Here is a 23,535-nt window from a genome sequence, read left to right as displayed (position 1 = left end):
GTTTTCCCACTCTAAGATGGTTGCAAAAGATCTTGTGGATGCTGCCTTGTTCTACGCGGAGAACTGTTGTCCAGGCTCTGGTAATTTCTCGTATCGATTATGGGAATGTGCTTTATCTTGGAGCCGACAAGGCCACTATAAATAAACTTCAAGTGGTGCAAAATTCGGTAGCCCGTCTACTGTGTAATGTTCCTCGGAGATCTTCTGCAGTTCAGACTTTGTGTGACCTTCATTGGCTTAAAGTCCCGAACCGTGTAAAATTTAAAACCTTATGCCTCCTTTTTAAAATCAGGCAGGGTTCTGCCCCTAAATATCTGCAGAACCTGGTTCAAGACTATAAGCCTGGTCGGATTTTAAGATCTTCCACTAGTGGCGACTTCTCTGTTCCAAGAATTAAACTGGCTAAAATGGGCGGCCGCTCATTTTCTTATCTTGGTCCAAAGATGTGGAATGCCCTCCCGACGGTTTTGAAAGCTGAGACTGATCTTCTTTCTTTCCGTAAAAAACGGAAGACTCTTTTGTTTAATTAAATCCCTGCACAGCCAGTTTTGTCTGGGCCTTCTGCTTGTCTCTTTCTTCTATCTATCTCTGGCGCCGGGAAACCCATTGAGGATAGCTGTGCGCAATACAAGTTCAAATAAATAAATCTTCATATGCTTGGGAAGTGTTACAGTTACGCTTAGCCCTCAGCAGTTCCCCGAAAGGAATACTCCATTTCAGATTGTCTGGGTGACTGCTGAGGGCATGTAGTATACTGTTTCCCGCAGTTGTTTTGCGAAAAAGTGATGTATGAAATTTGTTATTTTTTATCTCGAGTTTGACATCAAGGTATTCAATGTCTGTCCTGCTTTTGTTACCACTTAACACAATGTTTCTGTCATTTTGGTTAAGTTTCTCTATGAAGATATCAGCTTCTTCCATGGTACCCTTCCACACAATAAAAAGGTCATCTATATACCTCAGCCACACAGATACATTCATGAACTGAACTTGTAAGGTTGGGTCACATCGTATGTCCTTCTCCCATTTCCCAAGAAAAAGATTCGCAAAACTAGGCGAAAAACAAGAGCCCATAGCCGATCCGCTCACTTGCCTGAACACCTCTCCATTAAATAAGAAAATATTGTTCTGTAAACAATACTTAATCATGTCCAATATCATATGTGTATGTTCTCTAAATCTGATATGTCTGCCTTTCAGAAATTCTTCACATGCATCGAGTCCCTGGTCGTGGTCAATTATGGTGTACAAACTCTGCACATCCAATGTTATCAGTACAGACTCAGTATCCCATGTAAGATTCTCTATCTTTTTCAGAAAATCTTTAGTGTCTCTGACATAACTGGCCAAATCAATCACAAATTCCCTAAGAAAGTAATCAATGTATTTCGATACCCTCTCTGATACACTCCCCCTTGAGGACACTATGGGTCTCCCTGGTGGTTTGATGATGCTTTTGTGTACCTTGGGTAATAAATATAGGACAGGTAGTACAGGAAAATCACATTTGAGATAATTGAATTCTTCCCATGTCAGGATACCCCTTTCTTTCCACTCAAAAAGTGAATCCCATAAAGTACTGATACTCTCATGGTACCTTTCCATCCCTATCACCTCATAGAAGTGAACGTCAGATAGCTGTCTGGTTGCCTCTTCGATATACATCTCCCTGTCTAAGACAACAATATTACCCCCCTTGTCCGCTGGACGGATGATAATATTTTCATCATCCCTAAGGGATTTGATAGCCTGTCTCTGTTTGTATGTCATATTTTGATCTCCTTTACGCCAATGTTTCTTATGTCTCAGTTCGTCCAGACTTTTGTTGACACATTCATGGAATGTGTCGATGCTGTCATGTGATAAAATCGGCACAAACTGAGATTTGGTTCTAAAGTCAGTATTGGCTGCTGTATCTGTACAGATCTCCAACTCTGAGAGGAGTTGTGTAGTACTGATGGGGGTTGTCTCATCCTCTTCATTGATCCCCAAATCAATAACCGTATTTAGGGTCTCACTATCTCTGATGTCAAAACTATATACATTCGATATATCAGATTCATTGTTAGAGATGTCTTTGATATGTCCTTTTAATTTGTACCACTTTTTTAGTTTCAGTTTCCGGGTATATTTGAACAAGTCAATGCGATTGTCAGTGTATCTGGATGGGGAAGAGGGGCAAAAGGATAATCCTAGGCATAAAATCCTTTTTTCTATCATAGTAAGTTCTCTTTTAGATAAATTAATGATAGTGCTATTTACCATTTTGTCATCCATTATTTTCCCTTCTTGGCACGTCCTCTGTTGGTTCCCATGTCGCCACGTCCCTTGCCTCTTTTGTCACCGTTGTCTGATCCGCGATTTTCTGTTTCTGCGTCTCCCCTGCCGCGTCCTTTTCCACGTCCCCGTTGTCCTCTGGTTTTGGGTATTGGTGTTTCTCTCGTCGTGAACCGCCCCCTCTTCAGGGTCCGGTACTCGTCTAAAAAATTCAACTGTTTTCTTCCCATGATTGGTTCGGTTTCATTGATTGTGGAGACATCTGATTCGCTACCACTGGTAGGGTTCTCCTCATTGCTCATCGTGACATTTGTTTTTTCTACAGTAGTGATGCCTAGCCCATCCTGCCTGTACAAATGATCATATTTGTGACTGAAGGTTAAGATGCGGCAACTCTCATAGTCTGCATAATCACGATTAAGTTTTCTTTCTTTTCGTGCTTTAATGTCTTCCTCATGTTTGGCTAGTCTCTCCTGGATTGGTTTAAGTTTGTTCTCCAAACTTTCAGTGTCCATGTTTTTAGCAATATAATCCATAAGTTCCTTGATCTCCTTGATAATCCCTTCTCGGTCTATCCAAGCATATTTTATGAGGATTTCCAACATCCTTCGTGAACTATTAGCAGAATTCAATGACCACTCCTTAAGCATAAGAGGGTTTGGTTTCTCATACGTCGGGATTGTAAAAATCCTCAGACCTCTAGGTACCATGTTATCATCTACATAATGCTGCAATGATGTAGCCTCCCACCATTTGGTGATTTCTATTTTCTTCAGTTTTTCAAGCATTTTGAATTTCTGATCCATTGGTTCAACTCGTGCAGTTGTTCCATTGCCTCCCATAGTGTTACTGGGCAAAGTTTTTCTCACAAACATAATTTTTGCCGCTTTCGTGCGTTCTTCGTTTTCTTCCATGTTTCTCTTTAAACAGCACTATGTTAGAGTTACTGCAAGGCACACTGTCTCTTTGTCCCCCCAGTAATTACCGGGTTCCTTTTGCCGCTATTAGTCCCGCAATACAGAGAAATATCCCAGGGTCGTAAAGTTATACCCGATGAACGGTTCACAGATAGAGACCGCTGTAAGGGGGTGTTGCGCTGACCAATTACTATCCCCAAGGTGTACGCCACGGTATGCCAAGAGTTCCCCGCTGCCCCAAAGAGTAAGGGTTACCTAAGATGGACACATGAGCCGCCAGGGCGGAGTCCCGTTATACTGATCGGGGAGAGTACGGTCATTTAATTTTACTGGCCATATTATCATTATCGAGTGTTTATTTTCATGTCAGACTGACAGAATAATTTATGAGTTATTTGGAGTGAGAACTCAGTAGGATACAACATTACCATTTACGTTATGAATTTTTTGTATTCAGCATATGTTTATATCTGATATAATCTGCTTACATTATGCATTTATTTTGGTTGCTCAACAATATGTATCTTGTGCATTTTACATGAAGTATGTACATTTATGTTCACGTAAAAAACCCCTGCCGAAGTCCTATGTTTATGTTTACAACATGGTTCGTGTTATTTAACCAATGAACTACAAGCGCTATTCACGTTATCAAGCCACTTGTTGGTGAAACGCGTTGTGAATAAATAGCACTTTCTGGATTTGGCGACTTTCCTCTTTTGTCCTGAGAGCGTGCATTCAATTTTGTGTGTTTTGGGAACATTTAAATACCGGAGCAACTCCGCCGGCATGCACGCCACCTTTCTTGGGTCGTGGGGATCCAGAAGGAGTAACTTTGCTTTGGATTCTGATTGAGGATCTCCGTTTAGACCGGCCATTCACGCGTCCAGCTGAAACAGAGAGGGAGGTGACAAGACCACACGAATCCCAGCACAAGGTAAGCGGGAGCCGGGTTATTCCGTCCTCACGGGTGGGGTGGGAGGCGAGTAACGTAGGTTGCGCGCCACACCCTTACTCTTTGGGGCAGCGGGGAACTCTTGGCATACCGTGGCGTACACCTTGGGGATAGTAATTGGTCAGCGCAACACCCCCTTACAGCGGTCTCTATCTGTGAACCGTTCATCGGGTATAACTTTACGACCCTGGGATATTTCTCTGTATTGCTGGACTAATAGCGGCAAAAGGAACCCGGTAATTACTGGGGGGACAAAGAGACAGTGTGCCTTGCAGTAACTCTAACATAGTGCTGTTTAAAGAGAAACAAGGAAGAAAACGAAGAACGCACGAAAGCGGCAAAAATTATGTTTATGAGAAAAACTTTGCCCAGTAACACTATGGGAGGCAATGGAACAACTGCACGAGTTGAACCAATGGATCAGAAATTCAAAATGCTTGAAAAACTGAAGAAAATAGATATCACCAAATGGTGGGAGGCTACATCATTGCAGCATTATGTAGATGAGAACATGGTACCTAGAGGTCTGAGGATTTTCACAATCCCGACGTATGGAAAACCAAACCCTCTGATGCTTGAGGAGTGGTCATTGAATTCTGCTAATAGTTCACGAAGGATGTTGGAAATCCTCATAAAATATGCTTGGATAGACCGAGAAGGGATTATCAAGGAGATCAAGGAACTTATGGATGATATTGCTAAAAACATGGACACTGAAAGTTTGGAGAACAAACTTAAACCAATCCAGGAGAGACTAGCCAAGCATGAGGAAGACATTAAAGCACGAAAAGAAAGAAAACTTAATCGTGATTATGCAGACTATGACAGTGGCCGCATCTTAACCTTCAGTCACAAATATGTTGTACAGGCAGGATGGGCTAGGCATCACTACTGTAGAAAAAACAAATGTCATGATGAGCAATGAGGAGAACCCTACCAGTGGTAGCGAATCAGATGTCTCTACAATCAATGAAACCGAACCATTCATGGGAAGAAAACAGTTGAATTTTTTAGACGAGTACCGGACCCTGAGGAGGGGGCGGTTCACGACGAGAGAAACACCAATACCCAAAACCAGAGGACAGCGGGGACGTGGAAAAGGACGCGGCAGGGGAAACGCAGAAACAGAAAATCACGGATCAGACAACGGTGGCAAAAGAGGCAAGGGACGTGGCGACATGGGAACCAACAGAGGACGCGCCAAGAAGGGAAAATAATGGATGACAAAATGGTAAATAGCACTATCATTAATTTATCTAAAAGAGAACTTACCATGATAGAAAAAAGGACTTTATGCCTAGGATTATCCTTTTGCCCCTCTTCCCCATCCAGATACACTGACAATCGCATTGACTTGTTCAAATATACCCGGAAACTGAAACTCAAAAAGTGGTACAAATTAAAAGGACATATCAAAGACATCTCTAACAATGAATCTGATATATCGAATGTATATAGTTTTGACATCAGAGATAGTGAGACCCTAAATACGGTTATTGATTTGGGGATCAATGAAGAGGATGAGACAACCCCCATCAGTACTACACAACTCCTCTCAGAGTTGGAGATCTGTACAGATACAGCAGCCAATACTGACTTTAGAACCAAATCTCAGTTTGTGCCGATTTTATCACATGACAGCATCGACACATTCCATGAATGTGTCAACAAAAGTCTGGACGAACTGAGACATAAGAAACATTGGCGTAAAGGAGATCAAAATATGACATACAAACAGAGACAGGCTATCAAATCCCTTAGGGATGATGAAAATATTATCATCCGTCCAGCGGACAAGGGGGGTAATATTGTTGTCTTAGACAGGGAGATGTATATCGAAGAGGCAACCAGACAGCTATCTGACGTTCACTTCTATGAGGTGATAGGGATGGAAAGGTACCATGAGAGTATCAGTACTTTATGGGATTCACTTTTTGAATGGAAAGAAAGGGGTATCCTGACATGGGAAGAATTCAATTATCTCAAATGTGATTTTCCTGTACTACCTGTCCTATATTTATTACCCAAGGTACACAAAAGCATTATCAAACCACCAGGGAGACCCATAGTGTCCTCAAGGGGGAGTGTATCAGAGAGGGTATCGAAATACATTGATTACTTTCATAGGGAATTTGTGATTGATTTGGCCAGTTATATCAGAGACACTAAAGATTTTCTGAAAAAGATAGAGAATCTTACATGGGATACTGAGTCTGTACTGATAACATTGGATGTGCAGAGTTTGTACACCATAATTGACCACGACCAGGGACTCGATGCATGTGAAGAATTTCTGAAAGGCAGACATATCAGATTTAGAGAACATACACATATGATATTGGACATGATTAAGTATTGTTTACAGAACAATATTTTCTTATTTAATGGAGAGGTGTTCAGGCAAGTGAGCGAATCGGCTATGGGCTCTTGTTTTTCGCCAGTTTTGCGAATCTTTTTCTTGGGAAATGGGAGAAGGACATACAATGTGACCCAACCTTAGAAGTTCAGTTCATGAAGGTATCTGTGTGGCTGAGGTATATAGATTACCTTTTTATTGTGTGGAAGGGTACCATGGAAGAAGCTGATATCTTCATAGAGAAACTTAACCAAAATGACAGAAACATTGTGTTAAGTGGTAACAAAAGCAGGACAGACATTGAATACCTTGATGTCAAACTCGAGATAAAAAATAACAAAGTTCATACATCACTTTTTCGCAAAACAACTGCGGGAAACAGTATACTACATGCCCTCAGCAGTCACCCAGACAATCTGAATTGGAGTATTCCTTTCGGGGAACTGCTGAGGGCTAAGCGTAACTGTAACACTTCCCAAGCATATGAAGATGAGAGTGTGACCATGATGAAAAGATTCAGAGAGAGGGGCTATCCCGAGTGGGTACTCAAAAAAGCCAGGGAAAGAGCCAGCAACATAGACAGAATAGAAACCATTGCTGACAAACCAATTGAAGAGGACAAAAGTGGGGAGACAACGAGATTGATTCTCACGTATAGCTCAGATGCCCAATCCATCAAGAAAATAATAACAAAAAACTGGGATGTACTTAAAACTGATAATGTACTAGGCGCAGATTTACCTACTAGACCCAGTATTACATACAGACGGGGGAGAAGTATACGTGATATGCTGGTTCATAGTGACATCACAGTTTATCCGCCAACCAACATACAGGGCATTGATGGCTTCTTCCCTTGTGGTCATTGTAAGGCCTGTGCCAACAGCAAATCATGCAGGGAGGTCACATACAATGGGATCAACAAGAAAATTGTGCCCTTTCTCACATGTAGCTCCACATTTGTTATATATGCTATTGTATGTACATGCAACAAGTGGTATATTGGCAGCACTACGTGCATGGCCAAAGAACGGATACTGGAGCACACCAGAGCTATTACAAACTTTGACCCCAAATATCCGGTGGCCCGACATTTTAGATAACTGCATTTTTCCAATGTCAGGGACTTAAGTTACATCGTCCTGGAACAAGTTACAAGAAATCCCCGGGGAGGGAACAGAGTTTTGAAGTTAAGACAAAGGGAGTCAAAGCTTATCATTGATTTCCAAACGAAGGCCCCAGGGGGATTAAATCAGGACGAAGAATTATCAGTGCATCTCAAGAATTAAAACCAGTCACTGTCACTTAGTATCATGCCAATACACTGTATGTGTTCCACCTCCAACCCAATCTGATTTGTGTCTTGGTGTAAACCGTTAACAATGTCAAGCTCTTCAATTTCCGTTCTTCTCTTTGTATATTCAGTACTCATAGTTCTGATTTTTTTAAATATGTATATTTGTGTATAGGATATAATTACTTTTATGTATATTTTGTATTTATGGTTTTCATTTATATTCTTTTCAGGAATAAGAGAAGGGGCCCATTTCACCCACTATGCACGTTCACGGGACTCCACCCTTTCTCTTTTTCTCCTGTTCACATGGGCACTGATATGCTTGGCAAACGTGAGGCCGACGCAGGAGGGTATTTCTGTGATTCTTTTTGATTTTACATGAACCTTTTTGGCACTTGCCAGTACTTAAGGACAACACCGGAGACAGCGTTTCTCCGTGAGTGTTTGCACATTTGAACATATCAAATTAGAGTTTGGTGCGGATTACATATCGAACTTTCTTGTCACTTATGTTATATAGTAATCTGTATCACCTGTGATATTGTTTCACTCCACCCTTCCTCCCTGGTTGTTCAGCTCCACTGGGGCATGACGTAGGTAACTAAGATGGACACATGAGCCGCCAGGGCGGAGTCCCGTTATAGTGATCGGGGAGAGTATGGTCATTTAATTTTACTGGCCATATTATCATTATCGAGTGTTTATTTTCATGCCAGACTGACAGAATACTTTATGAGTTATTTTGAGTGAGAACTCAGTAGGATACAACATTACCATTTACGTTATGACTTTTTTGCATTCAGCATATGTTTATATCTGATATAATCTGCTTACACTATGCATTTATTTTGGTTGCTCAACAATATGTATCTTGTGCATTTTACATGAAGTATGTACATTTATGTTCACGTAAAAAACTCCTGCCGAAGTCCTATGTTTATGTTTACAACATGGTTCGTGTTATTTAACCAATGAACTACAAGCGCTATTCACGTGATCAAGCCACTTGTTGGTGAAACGCGTTGTGAATAAACAGCACTTTCTGGATTTGGCGACTTTCCTCTTTTGTCCTGAGAGCGTGCATTCAATTTTGTGTGTTTTGTGAACATATATATATATATATTCACAGAAAAAACCATAGGTTATAGACCATATATAGTTAGGAATTAGCATTTACAAAACCTTGAAAATTCACTGAAAAAACCATAGGTTATAGACCATATATAGTTAGGAATTAGCATTTAGAAAACCTTATTTTACTCACACAAAACCATTGAAATTCCATATATAGTTAGTTGCACTAACTATATATCGCGCACCCGCAATCCACTGCTGATGATGTCACATATTACATCATTCATGACATGGTCAGTGACATCACTGATGACATCACTGATGACATCTCAAATGACATCACTGATGACATCACTGATGACATCTCATTTGACATCATTCTTGTGCTAATACGATAAACCTCTTCAGACTCTAATATAACCTTAGATACACTCAGTGTATACAGACACTCACACACTGTCACTCATCCATGGAGTTACTCACACACCTAGTCAGTCATGCAAAGAAACAATCTCACCTCCATTTCCTCAACTATACAGTTATACACACCTTACTTATTCAAACATATACTAACACATATTTACTCTCTTATACAATCCCTGATACAAGTTCACAATGATCCATACAGCCACTCACACATTCAGAGGCTCTCATGCACAGTTATTTATATATGCCAACTCTCACATGTACTGTGTTTTACATATGTACTTACTATGACATGTAGCATTGAGATATCCATTCACTCATCAATACACTCATGCACACAGTCAACCGCCCATGTAGCTTTTTCCACATGCACTCTTGAACTCATACACCTAGTGAATCAACTGCTCACACATCTATGCACAGAGTCACACACCTCCCAGCCACCCCCACACAAACTCAATCTCCCATAGAAATACTTGGGCAACCAATTAATAACACATATAGCCTCTCGTATAGCTAATGATCAACACATGCAGCAGTTTACATCACAACAGACATAATGATGCACAAATTAAGACAGTTTAGTCACTAACCCATGCATTCAGTGAGACACATTTAATCACTCACTCATACAGTCAGTCACGCACCTACTAAATCCTTCATCCAGACACTTATACATCCACTCATTCTTCAATATCTAAGACATATTTTAACTTTACAGAAACATACAGTCACTGGATGTTGTCATCAGTGATGTCATTTGAGATGTCATCAGTGATGTCATCAGTGATGTCACTGACCATGTCATGAATGATGTAATATGTGACATCATCAGCAGTGGATTGCGGGTGCGCGATATATAGTTAGTGCAACTAACTATATATGGAATTTCAATGGTTTTGTGTGAGTAAAATAAGGTTTTCTAAATGCTAATTCCTAACTATATATGGTCTATAACCTATGGTTTTTTCAGTGAATTTTCAAGGTTTTGTAAATGCTAATTCCTAACTATATATGGTCTATAACCTATGGTTTTTTCTGTGAATTTCATTGGTTTTTTAACAGCTAATATCTGTAGCTGTAAAATGTATTCTTCTTTAAATCCCAAAATATATTTTATATGTTTATGAATAATTTTTTTTTTTAATATTTTTTTTTCTTCGTTCCCGCTTCGCGAATCGGGAAGCTTCCCGTTAGCTGACCTTGATGCCGCGAAATAGACCGCGAGCCGGTAAACGTTTCTTTACCGCAAGTGCCGCGTTAGAAAACAACATCGTGACGCCTCCCGTCCGCATGACGTTTCACGTTGTCGCGTGATACGTCATATGACGTGCTACGTTAGCGAACTGGTACGCGAAGCGAGTGCCAAAGCGCAGGTTTCTGGAAGCAAACCGGGAGGCCCTGCAAAGCGCTTAACGTAAACACAGCAAGTCATGTGACTTGGTAATAACACTTTTCATTGGTTCATTTCACTTTTGGTTTCCTAATGATGTAAGACTAGGTCATATAATCTAAAATGAACACTTTTGATTGGTTGAGAACTCTTGTTTTTCCCAAATGATGAAAATCCCTCCTTCTTTCCTCACTCTGACTTTCATCATTGTGAGAGAAAGACCCTTTGTGATCACTGAGCAATGGCTTCTTTAGTAGCTTCAGCTGGTGCTTCCCCACCACCTCCACCACATCCAAGGAAGAGTGGACCACCTGCTCAAGTTGTAATTCAACAAGAAGAAGAAGAAGAGGAACAGGACGACGAGCACGAAGAGAGGCAGTTTTTGCCTGAGCAGCCCAGGACGTCTCACCGGAAAGAAAACTTCATTTGGCAATTTTTTTAAATTCCCAAAGGTCAGAAAAAAGTAAATGCAAGATACGTAACTTGCCTTATATGTCAAGATAGACTGTCCAGAGGGACCGACAAAAAATACAGTTTCGGAAACTACACAATGCATCGCCATATGACTAGGTGGCATCCTAACAACTACAGTGCTGCACAGTTTCGGAACGACCTAGATAATCTCCCTATTATGGCCAGAAGATCTGTTGTACCGGAAGTAACGGGACCAGAGGGCAGGGAGATGGTGCCAAATATACAAATGAGATTTGGTGAAGTAAAACACACCTGCGTATTTTGCGATGGATTCATTTCCTACGGAGAAAGAAGCATCACTCTGATCAACAGAGCTATTGACTATCATATGCAAGTTTGTCCGAAACGCCCAAAATAATAAATACTTCTTTTTTTTGTTTTGTTGCTCCTGTTGAGCCCTTTACAATGAATCGTTTTCATTGCCCCCTCCAAGAAAAACCCAAAAAAATATAAAACTGTTCCGAAAAATTCAAAAACAGTAAAAAAATGTTCAGAAAAATAAAAAAAAAGTTCTTTTCAGAACTACCTCCCCGTTATTAAAAAATTGGTACAATATTTGGAACTGTGCCAACCTCTATTTCTCTTAGTTCGCTTCCTAGTTCGCTCGCTGGTACGCGAACTGGAAGCGAACCAAAAACAGTAAGTATAAGGGAAGGAAACACACACTTATGTTAAAAGAAAGACAGCTATAGGGGAGTAAACTAGAGATACTATTACCCATAATCCACTGCTGATGATGTCACATATTACATCATTCATGACATGCTCAGTGACATCATCAGCAGAGGATTGCGGGTTTTTTGGCAACATGCCTTATCCACGGTTTAATAACGCTGCCTTTTGCTTTATATAAGTTTTCAAATTGTATGAAATATATACCAATAGGTCTTTATGAACCTTTAGGTAGTGCTTTTGTTCATGAGGTCTGGTCGCTTCCATACACATACAGATGTTTCAAAGATGATCAAGAAGTTTATCTGAATGGAGAGGAATGCACTGAGACGCCAGATCATTCACTAATGTGTAGGCACATACAGTTACACGATTCATGCAACAAACACCGACCAAATATGGCTTGCGTGTTGCAAGGCACGCCAGTTCCTGCTATCATCCCCACGTTCAAGTTGTTGGAAAATGGTAGTTATTTGATGCTCAATAATGAAGATTGTTCTGAGTTAATTAAAAGTATTCCTTTTATCGTAACAGTAAGTGAACGGGTTATTTGCTGCAGAAATGTTCTATTTCCTCCCACACATGAACATAGGGAGTTTTCAATCTGGCCACAAATACCAACCTTGGGACACGTTTCAACGGCATGGCAAGAATAAGAGCTCTTTTGTCTCAGAGAGAGGTGGCCTTGAGTTCGGCCCGTGAAACTTTCGTACTTCACATAGCGAACACCCGTACACAGGTTTGCCTTTCAATTTCAGCAACATGTTTCCGACTATCTTTAACGCATCCTCCACAAAATCCCTGGCACACTTTTTTAAAGTTGTTACCAGTGGTCTCGTGACTTCATTTGAGAAAATCTTTGGAGTCATCCCTGCTCCCTTTCATTGTATTTTCTGCACTCTGGTTCGTGGATTGGCATTTTTACTTGCATTACCAGCGGACGCTCTTGTGCTTTTTTACATTTTTAAATATGGATGTCCCTCCTATGCAACCTCCGACCCTGCAGCTGCTGACACTGTTCCGCAATCGCATGCTAGAATATTATGGCACAATGCCGTTGGCGATATTAAGCACGGCATATGGATTATCTTTTCGGTTCTCCTACTTCACCTGTGTCCAGCCTGTATTTCACTGCCTGACCTGTGATTTCGATTGGGCCATTGATTTGTGTCTCTGCGGACCGGTTTCTCCTGACGTCGTCTTTAATCAGCTGATGACTCCTATCATTACTCACGAGTTGATTTGTCCTGGCGAAAGGATTATGGCTGTGGCATTGATGCATGGACTACTTGGTCCCTGGAATTTACTGGCGGCAGCACAGTCTTTCTTGGAACACAGCTTTCTTGAAAACCCACCGAGCTGTCCTCTGATGGTGATAGAGGATCCGGTGCTGGGAGAGCACGTATGTTCTTTTCCGCTTTTAAATTGGATGGCTGAACTGTTTTCGGATGAAGACGGTGACTTCCTATTGGAGGCTGTTGCAGCTTATTTTGCATACACAGTTATGTCATAGACCTTTTTCATGTTTGATATGCTGAGTACTAGCATTTCATTGACAATTCATTGACTTATTTGTCAAGTTTTTATTATTTACCTTGCCTATTGGCTTAAGACTCGATAAAGTACTTGGCTGTTTTATTTTTCTTTAGCATTGAATTTTCCTAGTTTTTAATGCTTTACCTTGCGGACCGTCCACATATAAACTTGCAATCTGCTCTCATGAGATGGCACTTCTATTATCTTATTCAGTTCGTTTCCGGATCATGAGGAGGTGTCATCTAGGTCCTGGATATCTTTACACCGTGTTAAGTTAGCATGGGCTCATTACCGGTTTAAACGCCATTTTTCCTTTTTTGCAACTTCTGCACACGACACTTAGTTGTTGCTTTAGCTTTCCACCTAGTAGTTCATCGTGGTTTACATGAGAATAATATGTTATTGGTCTACTATCTGCTTTACTTGTTAAACTATATCTGTACAGCGAGTGCTAAAGTTTCAAGAACAACACGATACAGAATTGTTATGAGGTCTGATCTCCACGACTTCATACTCATAACATAAGTGCAACTTCTGCCAATTCTGGGCATGAGGCGGGTTTTATATTGCTTTACCGAACACACATACACAACAGTTGATGCGGTTCACATGAAGAGAGAGCTGGTGTATGCTGATGTGATTCCTTCAAATCTAAGACACTAAAGTATGGGCACGCCCTAAACCAACACAAAGAGACCTTCTTAGCAAATAATATAATATGTGTATTAGGGAGGGTGAGATATAAGCAGCCGCGGGCCGTGGAGGGAGTTACGATGGGGCAGGGAGGCGGGGAGGGGGAGAAGCAGGGTGGAGCCCTCTCTACCTTGCCCCTCCCCCTCCCCGCCTCCCTGCCCCACCGTAACTCCCTCCACGGCCCGCGGCTGCTTATAAGTGTTGCTAACTCTTATTCATTTACAGCATGTTAACATACTGTCACCATTCGCTTTTTATGTACTAGTAACTATGCTGGTAATTTTGCTACTGATAATATGTGTACTTGTATTCTCCACCCTGCTTCTCCCCCTCCCCGCCTCCCTGCCTCACCGTAACTCCCTCCACGGCCCGCGGCTGCTTATAAGTGTTGCTAACTCTTATTCATTTACAGCATGTTAACATACTATCACCATTCACTTTTTATGTACTAGTAACTATGCTGGTAATTTTGCTACTGATAATATGTGTACTTTTATTATCTAAGGTACTACGCCTGAGAAGACGGCATTAGTAAATAAACATTTCAAATACACATCTGTTCTTCTTAACTCCATGTTCTGGTTTCTAAGAAATCTATAACGACCGACTGTTCATGAGTTCCACGTATCCTGAGGTACTATAAGTTCATATTCTGGATTGTCTAAACATTGAGAGTTTGTTATATCCAATGTGACACTGTACCTAGCTTGCTAAATAGTTTTTGATTACTAACGTGAGTTTTGGGACACCCTAATTCGCCGAGGTTCCAATCCTCTGTCCACAGTTCTGTGTGAGAACAGAAACCCTGCGACAGGGGCACCCCCGACCCTTGCTGGAGCTTCATCACACTTGCGATACAACTCCAGCAATGCGCCACCTTTACGGCACAGATACATCACGCATCTGTGCTGTTTTTGCCCCATGATGCGCCGCATTGTAAATGCAGCACACCATAGGTGACGGAACAGCGGCACAGAATGACTAACACATCCCTGGTGATGCGCCAGTCATCATAAATCTATCCCTATGCTTCTTATCTTGTTAGAGATGAACCGCCATATGTATCATCAAAGTTATTTGCATTTCCTAAATAGCGAACTTTAAGGAATAAATAGCGATTCTTTACCATTCCTAGTTTGCGATGAGCTATTTGCTAATTAGCCGAATGTAGCCCAATGAAGCCCAATGTAGCCCAATGTAGCCCAAAGATGGCCGCCAGACACACAAAAAAACAAATGTAGCCCAAATATCAGCCAGATGTAGCCCAACTATAGCCCAGTGACAGAATGACCAATCAGCTTCGCAAACCTCCGTTACGCGAAGCGGAGCGCTGTTACAGATATATATCTTTTTTTGAACGTTAATTTCTCAAAATCCACTGGAGCACATATATTGAGACCTAGCAAAGGCACATCGGGCTACCAGTCCCTAATATTTTGCCAAGTTTCGTGCAAATCCATTCAGCCGTTCAATTATTATTTTTATTATTTTTTTTTGCCCCGCGGGGCCCTTTTAAAACCTCCACATCAAACCTAGGGGGTCAGCGAGGATCTACTATGCCCCCTTATAGTTATTTCCCCCTTTGTTTTGACCTCCTCTTGTCTCTCGATCCTACCGAGAGACAAGATGGCGGCCGCTACGGACTGTTTGGAATGTTGACAGACGCCGGAGAACCAATCAGCTTCGCTTCACAAAGCTCCGTTGCGCGAAAAGTCCGCGAACCAGAGCGCTGCCTGGTCCGCGCTTACAGATATATATCTTTTTTTAAATGTTAATTTCTCAAAATCCACTGGAGCACATATATTGAGACCTACAAAAGGCACATCGGGCTACCAGTCCCTACAATTTTGCCAAGTTTCGTGCAAATCCATTCAGCCGTTCGGGCTAAAAGTGAGGCCAACCGCCCTATGGAAAACTCAATGTTAAAAACACGTTTTGGGACCCCCCTTTTTTCTCGGCCCCCCCTGGACGAACCCCCCCCAAATTTTCAAGGGCTGCTCAGAAACAAAATGTGCCATTTTCCTGAAAATTTCAGCCAATTCCGTCCACAAACGCCAAAGTTATTAGACATAGAATTTTCAAAAAACCCATAGAGAAAAAATCCTAACTATATATACCTACTGGCGACCGCCAGTAGGTAATATATAGATATGTGTGTGTGTATATATATATTAGGAGCGGAATAGTGTGGTTGAGGCGTAATGGGGACGCGGGAGGGGAACTTTGTTTTAAATGCCCTTATTGCAGCAATTCCACACAGCGCCCCTGCATAAACCTGATCATCACGGAGTACACCGTTGTCGGATGCTTCACTTACTTAGCATGCGGTGGCAGTGCATGCTGGGACATGTGGTTCACTACACGAACTACACATCTGCAGGTGATGCGGTTCGACCAATCAGGAGGACTATTAAAGATGAAGCGACTGGAGGTACACATATGGACTGCTTGCGGTGAGGGGGTGAGAGTCAGCATTTTATAAAGGCAGTTAGCCGAAACGCGTCATGCTTGGGCTCGCAGGAATAAAGCCTTCCTCCCAAAGAACCCCTCTGTGTCTCTCCGTTCTTTTCAACCACGAGAGGAACCTTCCTGGATATATATATATATATATATATATACATATATATTACCTACTGGCGGTCGCCAGTAGGTATATATAGTTAGGATTTTTTCTCTATGGGATTTTTGAAAATTCTATGTCTAATAACTTTGCCGTTTGTGGACGGAATTGGCTGAAATGTTCAGGAAAATGGCACATTTTGTTTCTGAGCAGCCTTTGAAAATTTGGGGGGGGTTCGTCAAGGGGGGGCCGAGAAAAAAGGGGGGTCCCAAAACGCGTTTTTCCCATGTTAATTTCCATAGGGCGGTTGGCCTCACTTTTAGCCCGAACGGCTGAATGGATTTGCACGAAACTTGGCAAAATTGTAGGGACTGGTAGCCCGATGTGCCTTTTGTAGGTCTCAATATATGTGCTCCAGTGGATTTTGAGAAATTAACGTTTAAAAAAAGATATATATCTGTAAGCGCGGACCGGGCAGCGGCCTAGGACGCGTACTTTTCGCGCAACGGAGCTTTGTGAAGCGAAGCTGATTGGTTCTCCGGCGTCTGTCAACATTCCAAACAGTCCGTAGTGGCCGCAAACAGTCCGTAGTGGCCGCCATCTTGTCTCTCGGTAGGATCGAGAGACAAGAGGAGGCCAAAGCGAAGGGGCAAATGACCATAAGGGGGAATAGTAGATCCTCGCTGACCCCCTAGGTTTGATGTGGAGGTTTTAAAAGGGCCCCGCGGGGCAAAAAAAAAAAATTATAATAATAATCTTACGGCTGAATGGATTTGCACGAAACTTGGCAAAATTGTAGGGACTGGTAGCCCGATGTGCCTTTGCTAGGTCTCAATATATGTGCTTCAGTGGATTTTGAGAAATTAACGTTCAAAAAAAGATATATATCTGTAACAGCGCACCGCTTCGCGTACTTTTCGCGTTACGGAGCTTTGCGAAGCGAAGCTGATTGGCTCTCCGGTGTCTGTAAACATTCCAAACAGTCCGTAGCGGCCGCCATCTTGTCTCTCGGTAGGATCGAGAGACAAGAGGAGGCCAAAGCGAAGGGGCAAATGACCATAAGGGGGCATAGTAGATCCTCGCTGATCCCCTAGGTTTGATGTGGAGGTTTTAAAAGGGCCCCGCGGGGCAAAAAAAATAAATAATAATAATAATCGAACGGCTGAATGGATTTGCACGAAACTTGGTAAAATATTAGGGACTGGTAGCCCGATGTGCCTTTTGTAGGTCTCAATATATGTGCTCCAGTGGATTTTGAGAAATTAACGTTCAAAAACAAGATATATATCTGTAACAGCGCTCCGCTTCGCGGAGATAAAATTATATCTGTATTACCTAGCTGTTGCTAACACCAGTTAGCGACGGCTAGTAGGAGATAGCGACCATCTTGGGCCCCACTTTGCATGTGAGTGATATTTATCACTAATGACATGCAAAGTGGGCATGCCAAGATGTTAGCGACTGGAAACAGTCGCTAACATCGCTATCTCCTATTATCAACTTTTGGAAATATTCGAGATAAGCGCGAATATCTCCAAAAAGTAACAGCTGCCCTGAGCAGTTCTTAGCCATGTTATCCTATGGGAGGTGGATAACATGGCTAAGAGGATTAGCTCGGTAATGCATGAATATCGCTGAGTTTTCAGCGATATTAATGCATTGCGGTCGGTTTTTATCGTATTTGCGATAAACTTTGATAATAGCAAGGTTTATCTGCGATAATTTCTGACGGTAAAAAAATCTTTGCAATGCATCGTTAGGGATAAATATCGCTTAACTTTGGTAATATGCCCCAACGTCTGTTAACGTTCGATTCGAAGGAAATCAGGAAGTGTTGAAAAACATTGTCTGCGCCATCTTGTCTTTTTTCAAATGCCACACTTTTGTCGTGCACGGCAGCCATTTTAGATGCCTTGACCAGACCCACTCTGTGCACGCTGTCGATCCTTAGCATGGCTCCCCACCCTCGCAAGCATCTCCCCCAGGCAGTGGTCACCCCCGCTCTCTGTCTTATGCATGGGTAATAAACCTCCCCCCATCTGCGCTGCTCTTTCCTGAGAATCACACCCTGTGCCCGCCCGACACCTCCCTTTCGCCCTATTCACTACTGCACCCTCTGACACTCCTTTTCCTCTGTGTCCGATTGTCCAGGCTGGTCCTAGGGTATCAGCTAGCCCTGCAGATGTAGTTTATGGCCACAGCTGTAAAGATTCACCCCTCTTCAAAGGAGTTATAGTAGATCAAGGCCCACACTCGATGAGATCCGTCACAGCAGAAGCGTTGCTATTATCTGAAAACCATCCTGTATTGTGATTGGGGAGGGGACCGAGCGTGAAGCGGAAGATTCCAGGGATGACTCTTTGTACATCAAAGTTTTTACAATTATGTGTCACATTAAAAATATATAGCACTCCGACAAAGTAGTAAGATTATAAAACTTTAATAATTTATAAATATATACAAGAAAACAAAAATAGTAATAACATATAAACATTTTTAGGGAAAAACAACGAAGTAGCGGTCGGCTGTGCGAATAGTCCCAACGCAGCACAACGTCCAGATTTCCGGCGTGGGGCGGGTCATCAGTAGCAAACTGTTGTGCGAATAGTTCCAAGGCAGCAGAACGCGCTGAAATCTAGATGACACGAAAGTGATGTCTAGTAAGTTGCCACCCAGCAAATAACGGCGTGGGGCGTCGCGGGGGGTGGGTCTTCAGTAGCAAACTGTTGTGCGAATAGTTCCAAGGCAGCAGAACGATGGCACCAAGGTGATGTCCAGTAAGTTGCCGCACTGGTTTTGGTATCCTACAATGCTGCTCCGAATAACGGCGTGGGGCGCCCCGGGGGAGGCGGCGTGAACGGGCCTCTCCAGGTGGAGTGTCATCTGTTGTAGTGGGGCGCCCCTTTACCGTTTCAGTTGCCATTCCGTCCGTTTTTGGTCCACTGTGTCAAAAGCCGCAATTCAGCTGAGTTGCGCCCACTCTTGCGGTGCAGCGATAGGCGGCTGTCACAGGACTCTCAAAATGGCGGCAGGCTCTTTCCTTTTTGGGCCTGGTCCACTGAAATGGCCCTGGGACACCTTGGAAATCGGACGCTTGTCTGCTAGGTCTTGGACCCCATTCTCGAAAGCGTCCCCTCCGCCTTGAGAATTCATCAAAAGTTTTGGGGGCCCCGACTCCTGCAGGCTTCTGGTGGGGAGCGGCTGCCATGATTGCTCGCGGAATGACTACGACGGAGCTACGAGATGGTGGTGCTCTCATGCTGACGCCAGCTTCAGTCTGAAACATCCAGAAACAAGGTGGGGCTTTCATCGTTTGGAAAAAAAAAAAGTTTTCATCCAATGAAAAGTGTTGTTTTTAGGTCATATGATCAAGCCTTCCATCATTAGGAAACCAAAAGTAAAATGAACCAATGAAAAGTTTTATAAACAAGTCACATGACCTGTTATGCGGCATAGGGTATAAAATGCGGAGAAAATACGTTGGCACGTGAGGCGGCGTCAGTAGCGGACCGATGTGCGAATAGGCCGAAGGCAACACAGCGCGCCAAGATCCGGATGGCACCGAGGTGGTGTCCAGCAAGTTGCAGCACTGGTGTGGCCATCCTACAATGTTGAAAGTCGGCGTGGGGCGCCCCGTTGGCCTGTGAGTTTGCGTCAGTAGCGGACCGATGTGCGAATAGGCCGAAGGCAGCACAACGCGCCAAGATCCGGATGGCACCGAGGTGGTGTCTAGTAAGTTGCCGCACTGGTGTGGCCATCCTACAATGCTGAAAGTCGGCGTGGGGCGCCCTGTTGGCCTGTGAGATGGTGTCAGTAGCGGACTGATGTGCGAATGGGGCCAAAGGCAGCGCAACAATATTTTCTGACTGACACCACAAGGCGCTGAGATGCCAAGATCCGGATGGCACCGAGGTGATGTCTAAGTTGCGGACTGATGTGCGAATGGGGCCAAAGGTAGCGTAACAATATTTTCTGTATGGAAGATACCACTAGGCGTTGAGATGCCAAGATTCGGATGGCACCGAGGTGATGTCTAGCAAGTTGCTGCACTGGTGTGGTCATCCTACAATGCTGAAACTCGGCGTGGGTCGCCCCATTAGCCTGTGAGATGGCGTCAGTAGCGGACCGATGTGCGAATAGGCCGAAGGCAGCACAACGCGCCAAGATCCGGATGTCACAGTGGTGGTTTCATAGTTGAGAGGCACTTCATCTGCAGTGGGGCGCCGAGATCCGGATGGCACCGAGGTGATGTCTAGCAAGTTGCTGTACTGGTGTGGTCATCCTACAATGCTGAAAGTCGGCGTGGGGCGCCCCATTAGCCTGTGAGATGGCGTCAGTAGCGGACTGATGTGCGAATGGGGCCAAAGGCAGCACAACGCGCCAAGATCCGGATGGCACCGAGGTGGTGTCCAGCAACTTGCCGCACTGGTGTGGCCATCCTACAATGCTGCGCCGAAAGTCGGCGTGGGGCGCCCCGTTGGCCTGTGAGTTCGCGTCAGTCAGTGGGGGCTGTTTGAGGATCTGACTGCATTGGAAAGCAATGTGATGCTGTGCGTCGCCCCCAAGATGGAGGTTCCTCGGCTGCAGTGGGGCGCCCCTTGGTGTTTCACTCGCTATGCAGCTGAGTTGCGTGCGCACTTGTGGCGAATAGGCCGAAGGCAGCACAACGCGCCGAGATCTGGATGGCACCGAGGTGGTGTCCAGCAATTTGCCGCACTGGTGTGGCCATCCTACAATGCTGCGCCGAAAGTCGGCGTGGGGTGCCCCGTTGGCCTGTGAGGTGGCATCAGTAGCGGACCGATGTGTGAATAGGCCGGAACCAGCACAAGGCGCCAAGATCCGGATGGCACCGAGGTGGTGTCATAGTTGAGAGTTCTGAGCAGCGCTTGTAACACTGTCTGAAGCTTATTTGCACCTGCTGCAGCTTCACTATTGCCCTGGTGTGGCCTAAGATCGCCCATGACATAGGCGGCCACCTCCCGGGGTCCGGCGGAACTTTTTTCCTTTTCCTTTGTGCATCTTGTCCCACAATCCGTTTGACCTGAAGACACGACCAGGTCCCTGAATGTGTGCAGGGGGACGCTATTGATTGAATCAAAATGGCGGCTTCACACAAAGCTGACTCAAGCGTTGCTGCTGATGCTATACAGAGAAAAACTGGTTTTCAGTTTGTACATTCTTCAGGATTTTTCCATCCAAGGCTGGTTGAGAGTTTGTATAACAATGGCTTCAGATTTTCAACATACTACTCTTCAACATTCTTCCTAAATGTAACAATGTGAGACTCACTAGGAGAACGGTGTAGTGAGGGCCACAAACGGCTGTTTGTCTTTCCTTTCAAAATGCTGCCAACAATATTTTCGGAATGGAAGACAACACAAGGCGCTGAGATTCGGTTGGCACCGAGGTGGTGTCCAGCAAGTTGCCGCACTGGTGTGGCCATCCTACAATGCTGCGCCGAAAGTCGGCGTGGGGTGCCCGAAGGGGGGGGGGGAGGCGGCGCAAACGAGCCTCTCCCGCTTCTCCATGTGGAGGCAGTTCATCTGCAGTGGGGCGCCGAGATCCGGATGGCACCGAGGTGGTGTCTAGCAAGTTGCCGCACTGGTGTGGCCATCCTACAATGCTGCGCCGAAAGACGGCGTGGGGTGCCCGAAGGAAGTGTCCTTATCCAGGGCATTATCGCTGTATCATGTCCTCCACTAAAATGGCCCTGGGACACCTTAGAACTCGGACGCTCGATTTTTTTTTCCTTTCCTGTACATGCAAAAAAAGGTAAATGCCCGGTACGTTACACGCTTCATCTGCCACGATGAACTCTCCAGAGGAACCGAAAAAAAATATAGTTGTGGTAACTATACCATGCATCGTCATATGGAGAGGTGGCACCAATTAATTATAGTGCTGCATAAAAGAGAGATTTGGAGGAGAACCCCTGACCTGCTAGTACATTCATCAAAGAAGTGGCACTGAGAGCTTCAGAGGCAAGGGAAACGGTCCCAAATTTTTAGAAGAACTTTGGAAAGATTAAAATGACATGTTTAGATTGTGGCAAATTAATTTCATGTGGACAGATGAGTGTTACTCTAATAAATACAGCATATGAACATCATCATAGTCGATGGTTGGTAGAGACATTTTGACTATATCCTGGACCTGCCCGTCCTCGCCCAAAATGGCGCCGGAATAAATGGGACTCGTATCTCCTTGTTGTGTACTGGTTGCAGAACCTTGAAATCACGAGATACGTATGCAGTTTTGAAGCACATGGCGGGCGGGGACGAGAATTGATTGAATATTTCGACATCCCTATTGATATTAAGTTCTGATGTGTTATTGATTACTGTACTATTGAAAGTTCGAATTAACGTCACCCATGGTACTTGCCCGCAAATGTATATCTAGATAATTTTATTGTAACTGGCCCTGTCGTATTTTAATTATAAAATGTACGTCCACCGATTCCGTAACTGTTAGACACCTTAGTTCTTGCAACCTAATGGCCCGCCCGTTACGTTCCTCTACAGTGTAAATGTCTACTCATCACATACGATTACAGTTTGCTCCGTGGCCGGCCCACGTGGTTATAGGCTCGTATTTGTATAATGAAATTTTCACAATAAAGGTTTTTAAAAGAAAACATGGTAGTAGTATATACATTGGTAAAGTTTGTAATAATAGTCACTGTTTTAGAATCATTAAAAGGCAAGTGAAATAAAGCAGACCAATTACATGAAGGGTAAAAGGTATAATACGAAGGAACGCAGTAAAGATAAATGGTCAAGGGCTGTTGTGTTTTCTATTCCTGCAACATAAAGTGATCGATAAGAATCTCATATTCAGGCGTATCGGCGACTAAGACAGCAGGTCGACCCTCTTTTGCTCAACGGCTCCATCATGGGACGAAG

This window comes from Lissotriton helveticus, chromosome 12, assembly GCF_964261635.1.
Source record: "Lissotriton helveticus chromosome 12, aLisHel1.1, whole genome shotgun sequence".
Taxonomy (NCBI): Eukaryota; Metazoa; Chordata; class Amphibia; order Caudata; family Salamandridae; genus Lissotriton; species Lissotriton helveticus.
This window is presented reverse-complemented; position numbering follows the sequence as displayed.